The sequence below is a fragment of the Salmo salar genome, chromosome ssa25, assembly GCF_905237065.1.
Source record: "Salmo salar chromosome ssa25, Ssal_v3.1, whole genome shotgun sequence".
NCBI classification, from domain to species: domain Eukaryota; kingdom Metazoa; phylum Chordata; class Actinopteri; order Salmoniformes; family Salmonidae; genus Salmo; species Salmo salar.
The window spans coordinates 10162736-10169988 of NC_059466.1; positions in this window are offsets into that span (position 1 = coordinate 10162736).

A 7253-nucleotide genomic window follows, 5' to 3' on the forward strand; every position below is an offset into this window, starting at 1 on the left:
GGCATGCCTTGTAAAGAGGCCTCTTGAAGTGCAAGTGATTTTAAACACCAAATCCATTAATATTCTGTAATGTGTTAACACTTTATCTAGCAGCCAACCTGCTTGCACCAATCCCTTGTAATTACAGTTAAATACTGTGAAATACAAACCCCTCCCCTCAATGAATTTCATTCATTCCGATTACGGTAGCATTTACCTTTTTACAGTACAATACAGTCAATTTTAGGGTATAGTACAGTGTGTCATTACACAGTACTTGCTTTAATACCGTACTTATATTACAGTAGGTGTACTGTACTGTAATATGAAATACTGAATGTTACTCGCCACAAAGCTGTCTGTAATATGCTGTCAAATTCATGCCAAACCCTTCACAGTTTAGACTCTGACCTGTCCAATGAGCCAAACTGATTAAAGAATCCCACAGTACCCAAACACTCTTACCTTACCCTATCTCTCTCTCTCTCTCTCACACACACACACACACACACACACACACACACACACACACACACACACACACACACACACACACACACACACACACACACACACACACACACACACACACACACACACTGTAAGCCCAGGCCTAATGACGCCACTGTAAAGATTTTCTGAAGGGAATGTAGATAAAAACAAATAACAATTTATAACATTTTAATATGTACTGATCAATATTGTATACCATCTATACATTTTTTGCCTCTGAAATATACATTTTTGTTTCTGCAATGGAATTAGAAGCACAGTGGTGGGATACATTACATCATTATCATAAGGTGATAAATCATAAGGCCTATAGACTGTCCTTCTTAACCATGTGAGTCAGGGAGGCTGTGGGTGATGGGATCTGAACTGATCCTACCTCTGTTCAATGGTTTTCTCTGTTGTCTGTCGTCAGATATGAGCATAGGTCACATCATCCCTGGCTACAGCTGCAGAACCGCCTGTGGTATTGACTATAATCTAGCACTTGACATCTAGTGCTGCTTACATGCTCACATCCGTTTACCACATACCCCCCTTCCCACACATTCACCCTAATCACTGAAAATACTGAAGCCTTCTCAAACCACGTTGTGTACACTCTTAGAGAAAAAGGTTCTGGATAGAACCAAAAAGGGTTCTGTGCTTGCTTAATAAATGGCACCCTTAAAGGGGTTCTATACGGAACCAATTTTGGCTCAGTGAAAGAAGAAACCTACAAAAGGGATCTACAGTGCCTTGCAAAAGTATTCATCCCCCTTGGCATTTTTCCTATTTTGTTGCATTACAACCTGTAATTTAAATAGATTTTTATTTCGATTTCATGTAATGGACATACACAAAATAGTCCAAATGTGTGAAGTGAAATGTAAAAAATGTATTGATTCAAAAAATTCTAAAAAATAAAAAACGGAAAAGTGGTGCGTGCATATGTGTTCACCCCTTTTCTACGAAGCCCATAAATAAGATCTGGTGCAACCAATCACCTTCAGAAGTCACATAATTAGTTAAATAAAGTCCACCTGTGTGCAATCCAAGTGTCACATGATCTGTCACATGATCTCAGTATATATATACACATGTTCTGAAAGGCCCCAGAGTCTGCAACACCACTAAGCAAAGGGCACCATCAAGCAAGTGGCACCATGAAGACCAAGGAACTCTGCAAACAGGTCAGGGACAAAGTTGTGGAGAAGTACAGATCAGGGTTGGGTTATAAAAAAATATCAGAAACTTTGAACATCCCACGGAGCACCATTAAATCCATTATTAAAAGATGGAAAGAATACTGCATCACAACAAACCTGCCAAGAGAGTGCCACCCACCAAAACTCATGGACCAGGCAAGGAGGGCATTAATCAGAGAGGCAACAAAGAGACCAAAGATAACACTGAAGGAGCTGCAAAGCTCCACAGCGGAGATTGGAGTATCTGTCCATAAGACCACTTTAAGCCGTACACTCCAAGGAGCTGGGCTTTACGGAAGTGTGGGCAGAAAAAAAATCTATTGCTTAAAGAAAAAAATAAGCAAACACGTTTGGTGTTTTCCAAAAGGCATGTGTGAGACTCCACAAACATATGGAAAAAGGTACTCTGGTCAGATGAGACTAAAATTGAGCTTTTTGGCCATCAAGGAAAATGCTATGTCTGGCGTGAACCCAACACCTCTCATCGTCCCGAGAACATCATGCTGTGGGGCTGTTTTTTGTCAGCAGGGACTGGAAAACTGGTCAGAATTGAATGATGGATGGTGCTAAATACAGGGAAATTCTTGAGAGAAACCTGTTTCAGTCTTCCAGAGATTTGAGACTGGGACGGAGGTTAACCTTCCAGCAGGACAATGACCGTAAGCATACATCTAAAGCAACACTCGGTGGTTTAATGGGAAACATTTAAATGTCTTGGAATGGCCAAGTCAAAGCCCAGACCTCAATGCAATTGAGAATCTGTGGTATGACTTAAAGATTGCTGTACATCAGCGGAACCCATTCAACTTGAAGAAGCTGGAGCAGTTTTGTCTTGAAGAATGGGCAAAAATCCCAGTGGCTAGATATGCCAAGCTTATAGACATACCCCAAGAGACTTGCATCTGCAAAAGGTGTCTCTACAAAGTATTGACTTTGGGGGGGGTGAATAGTTATGCACGCTCAAGTTTATTTTTTGGTTTTATTTCGTGTTTATTTCACAATAAAAAATATGTTGCATCTTCAAAGTGGTAGGCATGTTGTGTAAATCAAATTATACAAACCCCCCAAAAATCTATTTTAATTCCAGGTTGTAAGGCAACAAAAATGCCAAGAGGGTGAATACTTTCGCAAGCCACTGTATATACAGTAAAACCTTTAGGGGTGCCATGATGCAAGCAATATAAACCTTTTTGGTTCTATCTAGAACCTTTTTCAACTCCTGCAAAAATGTCCATTAATTATAATCCACATAATAATTCACATTTCCTGTTGGTGCAGGATTATTTTTACAGTATGGCACAATTTAGTTAGTTAACAATAGTAAGACTCTCAGTCTTACTTGCAACTGTCACGACCTGACCAGCAGAGGGAGTAGTTGTGTAGTATTTTGGTCAGGACGTGGCAGAAGATGTCTGTGTATGTGTGTTCTGGGATGTCTGTTTCTATGTTGGTCTGTGTGGCTCCCGATCAGGGACAGCTGGTTATCGTTGTTCCTGATTGGGAGTCATATATTAGGAGTGTGTTTGTCATCTGGGTTTGTGGGTTGTTTTGTTAGCACTGCTATTAGTGTAAGTATAGCCTGTTAACCTGTCGTTAGTCGTGCTTGTTTATTGGTTTTCCGTGTTTGCTTTATTCATTATCATTAAAAGATGAGTATTCACATCCCGCCTGCGATTTGGTCACTTCAACATTACGACAGCCGTTACAGCAACACGTATCTTCAGCACAGAGTAAATTGCCTCTGCATGAGCTGCATTGGTCTGGCCTGACATGTAGGATAATTGAACACCATTATAAAGACAGCAATGACCCATTTACTCTTTAGTTTATTTGTTTGCTATAAAAAATGCAGAGGGTACTAACATTCACACATAATATTGCATTATGGATCAGCTGACTGGGAACGGTCACAGTGTATGATGGCTGTTGATCCATCCCACTAACACAACTGTTTTGAGTAATTAACTATCGATTCAATTATCATGGTCTTCCTCAATCATGTTTAATCAGGTGTTACAGTCGGTCTGGAACAAAAACCTGCACACCCCATCCTGCAGCCCTCCAGGATCAGATCTGCCCACTTCTGCCTCAGATGAATAAAGACCAATCTTTTCAATAATTCAATAATTCAGCGTGATTGAGTTAAATAATTAATGTGAATTTAAATCAATAATTAATGTAAATTAATTATCACATGGCAGGCTAATTGAGAGAAAAAAATAGAGATCAGATTCATAGCTTTACATGTGTCATAGAGTACATCAAATCAAATCAAATGTTATTTGTCACATGCGCTGCATACACCAGGTGTAGACCTTACAGTGAAATGCTTACTTACAAGCCCTTAACCAACAACGCAGTTTTAAGAAAAAAAAGTAACAAATAATTAAAGAGCAGCAGTAAAATAGCAATAGTGAGGCTATAGACGGGTACCGGTACAGAGTCAATGGGCGGGGTCACCGGTTAGTCGAGGTAATTGAGGTAATATGTACATGTAGATAGAGCTATAAAGCGACTATGCATAGATAATAACAGAGAGTAGCAGCAGCGTAAAAGAGGGGGCAATGCAAATAGTCTGGGTAGCCATTTGATTAGATGTTCAGTAGTCTTATGGCTAGGGGGTAGAAGCTGTTTAGAAGCCTCTTGGACCTAGACTTGGTGCTCCGGTACCACTGGCCGTGCAGTAGCAGAGAAAACAGTCTATGATTAAGGTGAATGGAGTCTTTGACAATTGTTAGGGCCTTCCTCTGACACCGCCTGGTATAGAGGTCCTGGATGGCAAGAAGCTTGGCCCCAGTGATGTACCGGGCCATACGCAGTACCCTCTGTTGTGCCTTGCGGTCAGAGGCCGAGCAGTTGCCATACAGGGCAGTGATGCAAACCGTCAGGATGCTCTCGATGGTGCAGTTGTAGAACGTTTTGAGGATCTGAGGACCAATGCCAAATCTTTTCAGTCTCCTGAGGGGGAATAGGTTTTGTCATGCACTCTTCAAGACTGCCTTGGTGTGCTTGGACCAGCCCCATCGATGAGAATATGAGCAGTCTCGGTCCTCCTTTTCCTGTAGTCCACAATCATCTCCTGTGTCTTGATCACGTTGAGGGAGAGGTTGTTGTTGCACCACATGGTCAGGTCTCTGACCTCCTCCCTATAGGCTGTCTCGTCATTGTCGGTGATCAGGCCTACCACTGGTGTGTCATCGTCAAACTTAATGATGTCGTTGGAGTCATGCCTGGCCGTGCAGTCATGAGTGAACAGGGAGTACAGGAGGGGACTGAGCACGCACCCCTGAGGGGCCCCCGTGTTGAGGATTCCTTTTGTTCAGGTGTGAAAGGGCAGTGTGGAGTGCAATAGAGATTGCATCATCTGTGGATCTGTTGGGGCGGTGTGCAAACTGGAGTGGGTCTAGGGTTTCTGGGATAATGGTGTTGATGTGACCCATGACCAGCCTTTCAAAGCACTTAATGGCTACAGACATGAGAGCTACAGGTCGGTAGTCATTTAGGCAGGTTCTTGGGCAAAGGGACTATGGTGGTCTGCTTGAAACATGTTGGTATTACAGACTCAGACAGGGAGAGGTTGAAAATGTCAGTGAAGACACTTGCCAGTTGGTCAGCAAATGCTCGGAGTACACGTCCTGGTAATCCGTCTGGCCCTGCTTTAGTCCAGGTCTGGGAGGAGATCCCTGCGTCGGGCCTTGTGAATGTTGACCTGTTTAAAGGTCTTACTCACATCACCTGCGGAGAGCATGATCACACAGTCGTTCGGAACAGGTGATGCTCTCATGCATGTTTCAGTGTTGGTTGCCTCAAATCGAGCATTGAAGTAATTTAGCTCGTCTGGTAGGCTCGTGTCACTCGGCCGCTCTTGGCTATGCTTCCTTTTGTAGTCTGTAATAGTTTGCAAGCCCTGCCACATCCGACGAGCGTCAGAGCCGGTTTAGTACAATTCGATCTTAGTCCTGTGTTGACGCTTTGCCTGTTTGATGGTTCATCAGAGGGCATAGCGGGATTTTTATAAGCTTCCTGGTTAGAGTCTGTGATAGAAGAATTAAATACTTACCCAATTTTTTGGATATTTAACAATTATTTACTTAACAAACAGTTAGATATTTCTGTCCTGCTAGTGCTGTGTTTTATGATCTTCACTCTAACACCCTGCAGCTGATCTGGGCGTATGGTTTAACTAGAGATAGCTTGAGCTGACAATTGATGGTTGTTTTAGTGATAAAAACCAACAGCCACATTCCATTCTATGATTAGTGGTGCATGTGAGACACGTCTCCGGTCTGATTGAGCCTGCATTCCATAGACAAGATGTGGTGTATGTTTAGCCGGGATAGAGATAGGCTGGAGGAACAGAACAAAGGCCTCAGTATTACTAATTAACCTGGCATCTGGGAGACAGTACCACAGGCAGATGACCAGAGGATGAACCCAAAGTGGCTTATGGTGCCCCCAATCTACAGTTGAAGTCGGAAGTTTACATACACTTAGGTTGGAGTCATTAAAACTCGTTTTTCAACCACTCCACAAATTTCTTGTTAACAAACTATGGTTTTGGCAAGTCGGTTAGGACACTTTGTGCATGACACAAGTAATTCCTTCAACAATTGTTTACAGACAGATTATTTCACTTATAATTCACTGTATCACAATTCCAGTGGGTAAGAAGTTTACATATCAAAGTTGACTGTGCCTTTAAACAGCTTGGAAAATTCCAGAAAATTATGTCATGGCTTTAAAAGCTTCTGTTAGGCTAATTGACATAATTTGAGTCAATTGGAGGTGTGCCTGTGGATGTATTTCAAGGCCTACCTTCAAACGCGGTGCCTCTTTGCTTGACATCATGGGAAAATCAAAAGAAATCAGCCATGACCTCAGAAAAATAATTGCAGACCTCCACAAGTCTGGTTCATCCTTGGGAGCAATTTCCAAATGCCGGAACGTACCACGTTCATCTGTGCAAACAATAGTACGCAAGTTTAAACACCATGGGACCACACAGCCGTCATACCGCTCAGGAAGGAGACACGTTCTGTCTCCTAGAGATGAACGTACTTTGGTGCGAAAAGTGCAAATCAATCCCAGAACAACACCAAAGGACCTTGTGAAGATGCTGGAGGAAACAGGTACAAAAGTATCTACACTGCTCAAAAAAATAAAGGGAACACTTAAACAACACAATGTAACTCCAAGTCAATCACTCTTCTGTGAAATCAAACTGTCCACTTAGCTACAAAGAATATAGATGAAAACCCATTGGTAGAGAGTGTGGTCTACAGCTTATCATGAGATACTACCTCAGGCGAGCTAAACCTTGAGACTTTCTTAGATATCGTGCACCAGCTGTTGTTTACAAATATACATAGACCGTCACCCCTTGTCTTACCAGAGACTGCTTTTCTATCCTGCCGATACAGTGTATAACCCGCCAGCTGTATGTTATTCATGTCGTCGTTCAGCCACGACTCGGTGAAACATATTAAAATTTTTAATGTCCGTTGGTAGGATATATGTGCTTGTGTTCATCCACTTTCTTACCCAGCGATTGTACATTGGCCAGTAGTACCAATGGCA